Below are 13,874 nucleotides of genomic sequence, written 5' to 3'. Positions count from 1 at the left end.
TTTTCTCCCACATAGATAAAAGCCATTCAATGCAGTTTTACTCATCAGTAACCCAAGTGTGATTTCTCTAATCAGTGATTTTTTTTTGTCCTTCTTTTTTTAATCCATGACATCAATATCAGCTGTTTCCCCTTTTTCAAGGTTGCCAAACAACAGATATCAAAGTGGTAAATATCTAGAATATTTCAAATATTTACTTTTTGTGCTCGAGTAACTCTGTTTTTGTCACTAAGCTTACTTTACTGTAGTAATCATAAGGAGGAAAGTGCTGCAAAGTGATTCGGAAGCTGAAAGGTGTGTGATGTCGTGTTGAAAAAGGAACCAGGAAAAAGAAAAGCACACGTGTTGTTAAATGTTATTAGTTACATGTTTTGCTGTTCTCAGTGGAGCAAGGATGCTAGACAGACTGTGTAAGACAACAAAACAGTGCGCACAAAGTGTTTGTTGAGGCAGCGAACCGCTGAGTGCATATGACTCTGCTGTGTTGGACTCCTTGCAGCCCTGCGGCACAGAAACAGCCGTTGTGACGTGGCCCCTGAAATGCCAGGGCTGTGCACTCTTGGCGTAGTGATTAGGGAGAACAAAACAAAATGGCCAAGGTTTTTTTGTTGTTGTTGTTTTAAATAGGAATTAATAACCTGCATGAGAAAACTGGAAGGAAGAGTAGAAGTATGCAGAGACCTGATAGTTAAGTGGACAGAAAAGGAGAATTTACTTTATGTGTCACTGATTATTGAAATTTGTCTCAGTACATTATTTAGTGCTACAGATCAGTATTTTTACATTGCTGCTTAACTAGATAATAAACATTTGGTGCATGTCTAAAAATGATTGGTTACTACATTGTGATCTGTGCTATAATGACAAAAATGACACAGGTATTATACTCAGTCAAAAATATTTTTTAATTGAATATTTATTACATTGTTACACTCATTCAAACCCTGCTTGTGCTCGTTTCCACCATAAGGCAGTTTTGTTGCATTCACACTTTAAATGCAGATCTTCAGACCTACACAGTACAAAGTAATGCAACATTGCATTTGTGTTGGATTTTGAGCTTTTAATATATCAGTACTAAAACAGTAGGTGAAATAATTAACTCACGCATTATATATTTTTAAAAAAAAAATTTTTTTAAAGTACTGTGTTGACCCCTTAATGCTGCCCCACTTTAGTGTGGAAATCCTTCTTTTTTATAGCATGTATCACCTTAACATGCTACATTTGATAATTAACGTCTCATTGGGATCATAGTTTAAAATTCTGTATTTTTATTAGAGAAAAAAAGTATTAATTGATATTAATGAGGCTGAAGGTCGATGTTGATTTCTTGCCTAGGCTGCCCTTGCTCATTGCTGCCTTTTCGAAAACGGCCCTGATCCAGGACAATATGTCTGGTTGTTGAAGGGCTGCCAGAAGTAGTTGTTAGTTACAGTTAGGGCGCGTCCCTCTTAGGATAGGTTGTCCACTCTGAGGTCTGATATCGAATAGGTCCATAATTTCCAGCTTGTTCCCAGGAGAAGCTCTCCTTTGCTCTTTTCTCTCTGTTTCTCTCTTCCTCCTCTCCTTTCAGAATCCTGTGAGAAACAGCAAGGTGAGTTCATTCCTGCTCTTGAAAAAGTCTTTATTCCTGTTTTTTCTTCTTCTTCTTTTTTTTTCTCTTTTTTTTTTGCTAAGACGAATCGTTTCTTTGTGCATGTGGCATATCTAGAAATTCTGTTTCTTCGCAATATGTCTCAGAAATATTTTGAAATTCAATATTTATTGCGGTGCTTTTGAATTGTTCTCATGAAAGCACCGGATCAAATGCCTGCTGAGCTATGTGGCAGATGAAGGGAGGGGGGGGGGGGCGAATCACTGCTCTGTTTTTGTGCTTTCATATCAGCACAACATATCAGGTAAAGCTGATTAAACAGAAATCAAATACATTAAAATTAAATTAATATTTTTATTCATATAAAACTATTTATTAGGAATGAAGTGTTTAAGTGCACCATGTTTAACAATCTAATACTAGTGTAAAAAAATGATTTATACACACACAATGAAGTGTATTATTTAAACCCAAAACAGATTTCTAACAGTTTTTCTCTTACTTTTGAATTTAGTGACAGGTTCATGTTAAATAAATCAACTTGTGTGCGCCGTGACTGAATATCAGTTCTTTATTATTTGTATAACAAAAGGCTGGATGAGCTGCCTTTTGTAAAGCATATTTTTGCACAGTTCATATTAACATTTTAATGTGGATTTTTACTCAGTGAACAAAAAATGCATTTCTGGAAAAGTTTGTTTTTTCCCCTGAATAAATCGTGACAATAATTTACACCAAATTCATAAAGTTCAGGCATTATTAAACATTTCCTAAAATTAAATTAGTATCCCTGGCATTTTTTGGTTTTTAGGCAGTGTGTTCCTTTAACGAAGCTAATATATAAAATAGTCAACATTTATGATAAAATTATTAAGTTTAACTATTAATTAATCATTTATTTATTTATGTCTTTTTGGGTTTCTGTAATAAGCAGGCGGCATTTTAAGGAAACAAAAGTCCATTCTGTTTATATTCTATAATATTTTGCACACATGCTTTTATATATGCCACAGTGCATTTCAAATATTGATGGATAATGTGTTTTCAAATAAGTGCTCAGTCAAGAGTTTTGCATATGAAGATAACTTGTGGAAAAACTTGAACTTGATATTTTTGGGAACTCATTGCTGGAAAAATATCCCTAATCCGGATAAAATGATATTCCCAAGGTGCTTTATTCCATAAAATTCTCCAAAGGAGCTGATTGTTAGCAGACATTTCCAAAATGATATAGCTGAATTATGTTTCATTATAACTTATTATCGGCTCGCTTTTGCAGGAAATGCAGTGTTAGGTAAGCTCAGCTGTGCAGCATGCTTTCACCTCTGTACTAATATCAAAGGAGTCACAGAAACAGATCCTGAACAAGCTGCTTTTTTCTTATTGGTTGCAATCACCAATATTACGATTCTTTTTTTCTTGTATTAGAAACATCATTACTGCGCATGTCTTCTGTCCACCATTTCATTGCACATGCAACCATTTTATGAGCTTCAACATAAAACAGTCTTTTAGGTCAGAGGCCTTGAAAACATACTTGAATTGACAATGTTTACTTAGGAAGGAGTACTTATTGGAAATACGGGTACACGGATGAAGCACAGCCTGCTAAAGTAAAGTTAAAAACTCTTTGGACCGGGGTGTGTTAACATTGCAAATCCTGTGCAGTGAGCATTCAGTCGTTTCTTCAGATTTTTCCACATAGAAATAATTCTGTTTGAGCTGTGCTGCACCTTGCAAGGTTAGCCTGCATTCCCTGTCTGTGCATGCATGCGTATAAATGTCAAACAGACGGAGAAAGTGGCGGTCACAGTCGGCTGCCTAAGGTGACTGGTGGGGGTCAAAGGTCAGGCTGTGTTAATACGACGTGATGTGCTGCCCCCGGGACCTCGGTCCCATGAGGGATAACCCCCTAATCAGCATTAGTTAATGTGTTAGTAATCTTTACCTTCTTAAAGCAAACAACAGTGGAGCATTCAATGAGCTCGCTTGGCCTCCCATGTAACGCTTTTGACCCAGGGGTCATGGCCTTTGTTCCCTCCTCGATGGGGAGTGCCCTCAAAGGTCCTGGGTGTAATAGAGAAGTTGTTTAGACACGTGCAGGGTTTAAGCTCGACCACCTTATGGACTCTTCTGCTGGAGAGTATACTCTCCCCTCATACAGAAGGGATACTTTGTGGTTAGCTTTTATCCCCTTCAATAAGTCCATTAGAATAACCTTGTTTTTATGTGCCGCATATCATATCTAAGTGTCGACGTTGTAGTGGTTGCTGACCAAGCACACAGCCATCCCTTACCCCCACCCCCCAACACACACACACACACACACACACACACACACACACACACACACACACACACACACAAACCCCTACTCCCACCTGCTAATGCCTCCTCGATGTTTCTAAGAGCAAATATTGTTTGTCTTTGTGGATTCCCTGCCCAGTGAAATTCCATATCGCTCTTGCTGTGCTCATTGTTTTATTGTTTCATGTAGCAGTAGGACGAACGTTCATCCAGTCCACCATTTAAATTCTATAATGCAATGTTTACCCTAACAAATGCCTGCAGACGTCTTTTAAAACACTTTAATGTGCCGTCTTCTGAATGCAATCAGTGCCCGTCAGCAGACAGTTTGTTTAAGCCACAAAAAAATGTGTCTTATTTATAACGGCGTTAGACGTATGCGCTGCATTTCTATTGCTATGCTATTTTTATATTTTAACCGCTTCAAAACAGTTTTTTTCTCTGTCGTAAAATTGTGTTCCCAACTCGATTCATTGCATCAAACCTCGATGAAACAGAGAAGCATAATCATACGTTAAAATTATTAGGAGTAAAATAATTGTCAGGCAGAGGCTATAACATGGCGCCGTCTGCCATTTTGTTTCTCATTGCAATATCAATTGGCCTGATCGACTGACTTTGTATCACACAGCTGCAGCAGCCTAGTACTCCAGAAGGAAAGCTGTGGCTTTTCCCTGCCTTTTCTCCCTCCCGGATGTCAGTTAAAGTGCGGCTGCATCGTGTGTTATTGTTAGTGCTTCATCTAATGTTAGTTGTTTTTGATCATTTAATCTGAAAAAAAAAAAAAAGCAAGATGTTGCCAGTAGTAAGAACTGCTTTGTGCGTTTTGTTTTTTTAAACAGAAACCGATTTTATACAGTCGGCCTTAAATAGTCTGCATTTGCTTCTAAAGTCCGACTAGTCATGACTCCACAATTAAGATGTGACAGGTAATTACGACACGCAACAGAGGCACAATGTAGCGGCAATGTAGACACGCAACACAGCGGCAAGAGCTGGCAGCAGTCCCAAAGCCAAAACTGTATCCTCAGATGAACTTTATGTCATGCAAAGTACAGTATGCACACTAAGCATAAATTCACAGAGCATGCTTCCCTAAAACTAATGACTAATACTCCTTGGAGTTCTAACATATGCTTTTTTTATTTATTTTTTTTTACAAGCTATTCCCCAAAAATCTTAACATATACCCAAGACATCTTTATACATTGAAGCCGTTTCTCAATTGGTTAAAACGCATGGCGAGATGTGACGTATAACTTGAACTCCTTCTAATAGGATTCTATAGCTCCTGCCAAAGTGCATGACTGAACTGAGCTAGTATCTCATTTAGGGAAAGGAAGAAAAAAGAAAGAAAGCGAACAAATACCTTGCAGTGCAAAGCGGCCTTTTCCTGCACTTTGTTAGTTTAAATAATATTGGCATTTTTCTCCTCTCTCTCTAATTGTCTTTGGCCGTATGTGTTTCTACTAAAAACCCGTCTAGCAAAGAGGAGTGCGCGGAGAGAGGAGAAGAGTTTTTTTTGTGCAATCCAGCCTGTGCTGCTGTGAGGAAGAGAGAGCCGGCGAGGAACGGGGTGGTGGCCGTGCAGTGAAAGCAGCCCTCACAAGCTGTGCAGCCTGAAGCAGTAGCAGCCATGTTAAACAAGTCTCCGTGAGCTCGAGCCCCGCTTATGTATTTGTGCTCTCCAAAGCCGACAGGAAGTTTTCACAGAGTAAAACGTAAGAAAAAGTTTAACCCCCACCTTATGTTTTTCCTCTCTGTCTCCCTCTTTCTCTCTTTCTCATTGTCTCTTGCTAGGAATGAAGTCCCCTCTTTAATTCTCAGCAGTTTATAAAGCAGAAATGAAATTTATTTTTAAAAAAGAGAGAAAAAAAAAAAAGCTCCTCAGTAATAAATACACTTTACATATCTCCTTCCTCCTTTTCTTCCCTTATAGAGCTCCTGGTTCAAGGCCGAGGGGGGAAAAAAGTTAAAGCCACGAGGTCTGCCTTTTGCAGTTTTTTAGAACCAGAGCCAAAAGAGGCAGGAAGTTGTTGTACAATAGCGTTACAGTAATCTGCCTCAAATGGAAAAAGCCAAATGCTGATCGCGGAGTGGAGAAGGTGGCAGAACAGACAGAAAGAGGGAGGGAGGGACAGGCAGGGAGAGAAAGAGCTCTAGCGTGTGAGAAGCAAAGCATAATCAATGCAATCTAAGATGGTGGAAACAGCCCTGCTGTTTAGTAGGGACCCCCCCCCCCCCCCCCCTTTCTCCTCTCCTCTCCTAGTTCCCTCTGAGGCTCACTTATGCTTCATGTAAATCTGTGCAAGAAATTGGTTCAAACTAAACGCGTGGACCATTATGTTATCTTTTTTTTTTTCGTTCTCCATTTTAAACAAGACAAATCGGCATCTCTGGGGGGGTTTCGCTAAAATGTTCTCCGAACTGTTGAACATTGAATACCGGGGCATGTAGCAGCTGTTTTTCCTCGAGGAAAAAGCAGCAGAGTCTCACCCAAAAATGCTTATCAGCCTTTTTTGACTTTGTGCCAAAATAGCTGCGAAGGTTCGGCTACAGCCTTTGCTTTGTGACAGAGCCGGGGCAAGAAGGAGGCGTCCTGGCCATGCGTTCTTTGCCACATGTTACTGAAATTAACACTCTCCGTGCTTTTCTTTTTCACTTTGTGTGCTCGCGTCCTTGTGTGTGTGTGTGTGTGTGTGTGTGTGTGTGTCATGGTCTATTCTATCCATTCAGGCTGCTCAGGCATGCCAAAGAGTTAATGCGCTCTGAGTGTGTGTGTACGTGTGTTCCTTTCAGTGTGTACTTCCAGATCTGTAAAGCTCCACCACGGTAAGAGATGAGGTTAATAATTCAAGGAGATCTCAGAAGTGTTGCATATTTCAAGGATCCTTCAGCGGGGGCAGCTTATGCTGAATGACTCTGTATTCTCCCGTTTTCCTTGCTTTTCTTTGCACTTGCTGATATAGTTGCTGACGTACGTTATAGTGGATCCCAGTATGGCGTGTGAGTGCAGGCACTGAGCCTGCGCGCTGCCTGGGAGGAGTGGATTTCTGTGTCATTCTTCTTCCTCCACCCCTCCCACATTTAGTGCTTTCCACCCTCCCACTCTGCCTCGCTCTCTTCCCTTCTGTGTCTCCATCTCCCACCCATCTTATGCTCCCTCCCTCCCTCCCCAGGCCCCAGTGCAAATACAGTTCCTTGCCGTGTTGGACATGTGATGAAAAAGTGACTGGTTCGCGCGCTCTGCTACACCTCCTATTTCATCATCAGCCGAGCTTTTCTACCCCTTCACTGTATGCATGTCTGTCTCCTCCTCTCGGATTCTCTCTCTCCCTCTCTCTCTCTCCCCCTCTCCTCGTCTTCTCTCTCTGAATCGGTCGCTCCTCTCTTTCTGCTAGAGCCACACGCAAGGGGGAGACTTGAGCTCTGCGAGGGGAGAAAAAAAAAAAAGACAAAAAGTCTGCTGCTATTTCTACAGTCAGGGCCTCCCCGCAGCCCGCCCTGCCATAGATGGATCTTTTTTTTTTTTTACTCACTACTAGCTGGATTTTAACCCTCTGCCTCCAACTAGCTGCACAGCAGCTCTGCAAAACCTGGCAACAAGTGGCTTTTTTTAGGGGCCCTTTTCTTACTTTTGGCACATTGATTTTTGCACCGCTCTGGATTTTTGATCACTTATCTGCTTTTCTGTTGCTTATTTTCTAAAACTGTACCTCATTTTCCTCTTCTTTTTTTGTTTGTTTGTTTAGTTTTATTAGGGTTTTTTTTCCCCCTTGCTGGTTTTTAGCCATGTTTATTTGGTTTCTCTCATTTTGGATCAAAATTTTCCAAGGTGGTGTTTCTCCATCTGATGGGCCTTGATCCACCTGGAATGCCAGGGGCGCCATTCTTGACGGGTAACCTGTTTGTGGTGGTGGGCTTGTGGCCGGGATGTCCATGGATGGCAGTCACAGAGTGACCAGTGTCTCAGTAGGGTATACGTGTGCGTTTTAAAGGAGATGTTTCGTAATCCGCGCCAGCGACTGGCGTGAAGTACCGCACCTTGTTTGTATTTACTCTGCTTCTCCTCCTGTTTCCTCTCCATGTCCTCTCTCCTTCGCTGTCTCCTTGTGTCTCTTTCTCACTCTTGTTCTCTCTCTTTCACGCCGACTCGCTCTCGAGGGCAAATGAGTGGTGCGCTGAGCCGGAGCTCTTACTGGGACAGGTGCCAATTGCAAACAAAAGAAATTAACAGGCAATAAGCGAAAAAAAAAAAGGGGGGAAGCAAATTGTCGAATTGCAAGTTGTTGAGATGTCACCAGTAGCTGTGCACGTTACGTCGCCGCATGACCGGTTTGCATTATTGTTGCGTTACGTTATCAAGTATTAAAGTAAAACAGAGGTTTGAATACTTTGCTTCACTTATTCCAGTGAAGGCATTTCACTTGAGAAGAGGGAGGGAGTAATGTGAGAGAGAAGCATATAGACTTGTGAATTATTCATGTGCTCAGCCAAGGCTGAGACTGGACTGGTTGTGCTATTTGCATGCATCAGACATGCTGTTTGTCTGTTTGCTAACATTCCTCATTCAAAGACTTGTTAACTAGCAGCCGGGCTTAGCTGGAGTCTCGCAGACAGCCTCATGGCCTCCTATTGTTTCAGGCCTCACCGGGCCTGGACCCAGCTGGTGGCAGGCAAGCCATGCAGCCCTGAGCTTTGGGTTGAGACTGTGGTTGAAGGAGGGATTTGTGCCTGGAGGTGAGACTGACGTGGGCACTGAGGCTGGAGCTGAGGCTGAGGCACGGCTGTGAACGGGACATTCTGAGGGAAATCACGGGGTTATGCAAGAAGCACCAAACTGGAGCTTATGGCTTTCTCCTCTTCTTGACAGAGATGTGGATCAAAGCGGGAAGAGCTTCCGAACCTCACCGGACATTTAGCGTCTTTGCTCTGGTAACTGGTGAGTAATTTTCATTTAAAATATGCCTATGGATGCATGGTTTCCGATGTACTTTATCAATGTGTTTGCATTTTGGACGTTCAGTTTTCGCAGGAATCCTGTACAAATAAACATCTCGATGAATTTGAGGTCTTTGCACAAAGTTTCTTTTCACCTGAGCGAGCATTTATGCATCTGAATTTAAAGCCCTGCACTTAGAACAGCAGATATCAGAGCGTTAACAGCTATTCTCATGATTTCAAGAACATTTCCCCACTAAAAATTTCTACAAACTCATTCATAGTTTAGCGATACGCACAAAAAAGGCAGAAAAGCACTCTGTTGACCGGATAATCCTACTTTAATGCAATCAGTGAGTAAGTGTAAGGCCACAGTTGTGGAGGTATTTCATATGAGTGATGCTGTCCGAGCTTAGAATGCACTGTATGAAGAGAAGCACGTGGTGCGCTGATCATTTCGATCAGTTTAATGTTTTCAGAAGCTTTTGGAGGACGTCTTAATTTTTACAACTATTTATTTTTAAATGGCAAATTTCTTTGAGTTCGTGCTTTTACAGTTTGTACTTGGTAAGCTTATATTTTATTCAAGAAAACGGAATAGAGAATAACTCACCATTTCTTCACCATTTGCTTTTGTATACATAATTTTTGTTAATCGGAGGATTCCTTCATATTTTTTCCCCACTTTTGGATCTATACCTTACATGTCTGAATACAGATTTTACAAGACTTGTGCTTTTGATAGAAGCGCTTTACATACAACTACAGATGCTTTTGTTATTATGTTGATACTAATCGCATTTCTCTTGATTTGATGGAAGAACAAACCTGAATGAGCAACAAACGCAGCAGTTTCACCAACAAGAGAATTTATAAAAAATGACTGTGGATATTGTGAATTTAATGATCAAGATCATGGGAAATCTGTACTGCTTGAATGTTTTTAAGACATTAAAATAGCAAAGTATATTCCCAAGTCTAATGAGAAAAATCTTCTTCGAGGTGTCGCTTGAAAGTATAATCAAATTTGCAGTAAAGCTGTTTTCTGATTGCGTTTTTTGAAAATTGCGGAAATTTTCTAGTTTAATCAACAAAAGTTTGCGTATTTGTCGAATATTCTGCTTTGGATTTCAGATGTGCTGTGTTATGTTGGGTGTCGGGTTTTACATAGAAGATGACTTTTTTTGAAGGACAAAGTCAAAATGATTACTCAAAGCTTTCAAGAGTGAGGCTTACTGTTGCATATGTAGCTTATTATGCTCATTCATATGAATGTAAGCTTTGCTGTACTAGCTGTGGACACATGGTTTTGGCTGGAGGAGTATCTCGCTACTCCACCCCAAGGCCTTTTTGGCACTGAATGGCAGGAGTGCAGTGGAAGGTTGCACGTCGAGAGGCAGATGGCAGGGTTTTCAGCATTTTCTCTCTGTGTGTAAAAGCGTACCTACAACAACACAACAGCCTGGTACAACCCACAGTGGGTGCACTGAAGCAAACTAACAGTTTATTGCATCTACACAGCAGAGCTAGCAATGGGACACACACAGACACAGTCACACATACACACTAATACAAATTTACCGTCAAACGTGCGCGTAAATGTATTTGTGTAGTTAATAGTAGTTCATAATAATTTTACTTTTTTTTGTTGATGCTTTCTTGGTGTATGATGTGAGGTTTAGTCAAATAGTTGGTTAGAAGCATTTTTTCATGTAATTACCAACAGCAAAGTGGCTCAAATGGCTTCTTTTAATTTTTAATTTTTATTTTATGTAAATGGAAATATGTACTTAATATAATGCAGAAGCAAAGCAGACACCAAAACTGCATGCCACAGCTAAAACACCAAGTTCTCAAACTTGAACTTGACTGTCCTTGAACTTGAATCAACAATTATTCTTAGTCTTAGTATGTTAGTTAAAACATATGGTGCTAACAAAAATCCAACTGAAAAAACGTGGGACATTTTTTAATAGATAAGCAAAAAGAAAGTGTGTGTGTGTGTGAGGGGGGTGCACTATGCAAAAGATTATTTGTCATGTTCAGTTATTTTTCTACAATATTCGCAGCAATTCTGTAAGTAATTTATTACTGTTTTTATTATATGTATCATACTGAGGTAACCCTGCTACTTTTAATTTATTACTCACTTTCAGTTTAATTTATATTTGAGTTTGTCCATGTGAAACTCAAAAATGTCATGACGCGTAGTAAAAAGAGAAGAAAATATAAAAACGGATGAATATGTGCACATGTGCACGTCCTCATTTTTTTCTGCCAAGTGTAATTGTTTAAAACAAATCAAAAGTTTGTCCCGTGAAGTTTTTTTTGTAAGCACACGTCTTCATAGAGGAAACTAAACAGAAAGCGTAAAAGAAAAATGTGTATGCTAAAACACTGTTTTTAAAGTATTTACATTACTGTAGAGATCAGTTTACGGATGGCTAAGTCACAGCAGCAGCCTTTTTTGGTGTGTGTGTGTGTGTGTGTGTGTGTGTGTGTGTGTGTGTGTGTGTGTGTGTGTGTGTGTGTGTGTTTGCAGTAAAACAATGGTGCAAGGCATGATTGAGCATGTTTCTACTTGTTGGTGCATCATGTATATGATTGTGTTTCTTAAACATTCATATATATATATATATATATATATATATATATATATATATATATATATATATATATATATATATATATATATATATATATATATATATATAAAATACACACACACACACACACACACACACACACACACATATATGTATATATATATTTGACCACAAAACCCTTTTATTATCCCATGGCTTTTCAAGTGTCACAAAAAAATGTATTTATAACTGCGACAATTCTCAGAATTAAATTATTATTAATAATAATAGTCGTTCATAATCATTTAGTTCTACCTTTCGAATAGTGTAAAAAAGGCAATTGTTGTATGAAGTATTCTCCAAATGATCATTTATATAGTAGCAGTAATACATAATTTCTTTTGTGTGTAAAATTGCAATAATCTCTTTATACACACTTGGACATTTTCACATTTCTGAATCGTACATAATTTAAAAAAATATGTGTTTCACATCAGCAAGAATACATGGAGTGTAATATTGTTGTCTTTTGTGTTGCTGTTTCATTTTGCACATTTTGATGCTCGTGTGTGTGTGTGTGTGTGTGTGTGTGTGTGTGTGTGTGTGTGTGTGTGTGTGTGTGTGTGTGTGTGTGTGTGGTGAGGCAGACTGCTGTCTGAGTGTTTGAGTTTGAAGTTTTGAGTATGTGGTTGAGGTCGTGTGTGAGTGCTCAGCGTATTCTTACTAGTGCAACTCAGTGAAAATGAGTCATTCATGAGTACAACACAGCAATAAGCCACCGACACAGTGCTTCATTTGTTAAGTGGATAAATTGGTATTTTAGATTATGTGATTTTGTTTCATTTATGAGCTTGCTGTGATGTTGTGAATTTCATCCAATTTCCTCCTGGCTAATATGAAATCCAGATTGGAGTGATGAATGGGGGCCAAGTCACCACTCACTGTAAATATATTTTTGTGCCATAATAATGAAGCCGCTTTGAATTCTGCTGCTTAAAGCGGCTTCAGTGTGCTGTTAAAAATACAATAAAACTGAGAAAGCCAACATAATGGAAGTTATATTGTATGTCTGAGCTCTCTGGAGAGCTGTCAGGGTTTGGGATTGTGTTGTCCTACTCTGCTGTCTGGGCTTGCTCTACAAAAACGCATGTAGCACTCTTAAGTTGAATGTATTCACAGGTTCACTGTAAAAGTGTTTTCTATGTTTAAAGAATGGAAATTTTCTAGCACGTTTATCTCACTGTTTATTATGTGATCAGATATTTCTTAACTGCATGTCTGTTTCTATTAAACTTTTTACACTACTTTCCCACTTTTTAGTAAATGGTTGTGTATATTAAAGAAAATACATAAAAAAATTAAACCTGATGTGATTTTATGTCGATCTAAAATGAGTTCAAAGCTTCAATATATTGATCCATCCTATATTTAGGTGCAGGATTCTTACTGAAGCAGTAACACTATGCAGCAGGTCTGCATAGTCTTACTGCAGCGCATCTAAAGGTCAAGGTGAATTCCACCAAAACCTGCAATAAAATGCTTTTCACTGTGCTCGTGTAGGCATCGTAGCGCCTTCAACATTACAGTTAGAAAACTTTTAAAGGGGGCCCTTTAGTGCAGTCATGCCGAGTCTCTGTATTAGAAGATGACCAGGCCCCCTGTTGCTCTCCTCAACGTGGAAGAATCCATGAGTGGATCTACAGTGGCCACTACAGGCTGTGGCACACATAGGAGTTACAGTACACGAGAAAGTAGGCCAGGCCTAAACAGAGAGGAGAGAATCTAGAGAAAAAGTCCTCAATGCACGCACACACACACAAAAAAACATATACAAGAATTTTCAGTGTTCTGGTCAACTATATAAGTGCTGAAATTATGTCATAAAAACTAAAAAAAAATTATAAAACGCTGGGGAAAAACCCAAACTATGTATAGATTAACACCTAAGCTGTGTATTGAGGTGTGTTTATCTGCAGCACCACTCCTACTTTATCCGTATTTTATTTTTATGTGGTTATGTTTGGATGTTTCTGCACCGGAACCTTTGTGCAGTCTGTGTCGGTGTGTAGTCCTCGGGCAGTGATTGCAGGCAGGGTGTGAGGGCGGGACTCTGTGATAACACAGCGACCACGAGAACATTCGGTATACTAAAACATACAGACCCATTCGTGTTACAGAGACAATGCGCAACCTCCACGGTTTTGATGCTTGTGTTTGCTTCAGTTTGCTACATTTTTGCGGGGTTGAATGTATCTCCAAGTCTGTGTTTCTGCTCGTGTGTCCTTTCCTGTTTGTGAAGCATGCGCTGCGTTCACGCGAAATCTGGCAGCGCGGCATCTTTTCAAAGGGTTGCGCAAGTTATTTTGCTCGTTCGCTTCTACTTTAACAACGTGAAGCTATCCAAAACTACTGTTTCATTTCTCTAATTCGCCGCTTTCTTCACT

General features: G+C 39.7%; 1 protein-coding gene and 1 long non-coding RNA gene across 4 annotated transcripts in view; one reads left to right on the top strand and one right to left on the bottom strand.

The window, feature by feature from the left end:
• The window catches only part of pparab (peroxisome proliferator-activated receptor alpha b), an 85,502-nt gene that overhangs the window by 14,285 nt on the left and 57,343 nt on the right, over positions 1 to 13,874 (top strand). Inside the window, exons 1-2 of one of the 2 annotated variants that reach the window (XM_086299287.1) lie at positions 1,423 to 1,597; positions 8,778 to 8,846. The gene's annotated coding sequence lies outside the window, so the exon portion shown is untranslated. Of the gene's footprint in view, positions 1 to 1,422; positions 1,598 to 8,777; positions 8,847 to 13,874 lie in introns of those variants that run through there. The other variant, XM_086299285.1, reaches the window with a different exon arrangement.
• Positions 895 to 6,025, bottom strand: LOC147325015 (uncharacterized). 2 transcript variants are annotated; one of them, XR_015130255.1, is made up of 3 exons: positions 5,649 to 6,025; positions 3,546 to 3,664; positions 895 to 1,580 (listed from the first exon to the last, which is right to left on the bottom strand). It is a non-coding gene; the product is annotated as an uncharacterized LOC147325015 (long non-coding RNA). The 2 variants fall into 2 exon arrangements; XR_015130254.1 differs by lacking the exon at positions 5,649 to 6,025 and adding an exon at positions 5,274 to 5,609.

Source organism: Aulonocara sp. 'chitande type north' Nkhata Bay, linkage group LG7 (genome assembly GCF_057382095.1).
Source record: "Aulonocara sp. 'chitande type north' Nkhata Bay isolate Kocher_YH1m ecotype deep benthic linkage group LG7, A_spYH_male_GT1.1, whole genome shotgun sequence".
Lineage (NCBI taxonomy): Eukaryota > Metazoa > Chordata > Actinopteri > Cichliformes > Cichlidae > Aulonocara > Aulonocara sp. 'chitande type north' Nkhata Bay.
The sequence above is the reverse complement of the archived record's forward strand: the minus strand, read 5'-3'. Positions and strand labels throughout refer to the sequence as shown.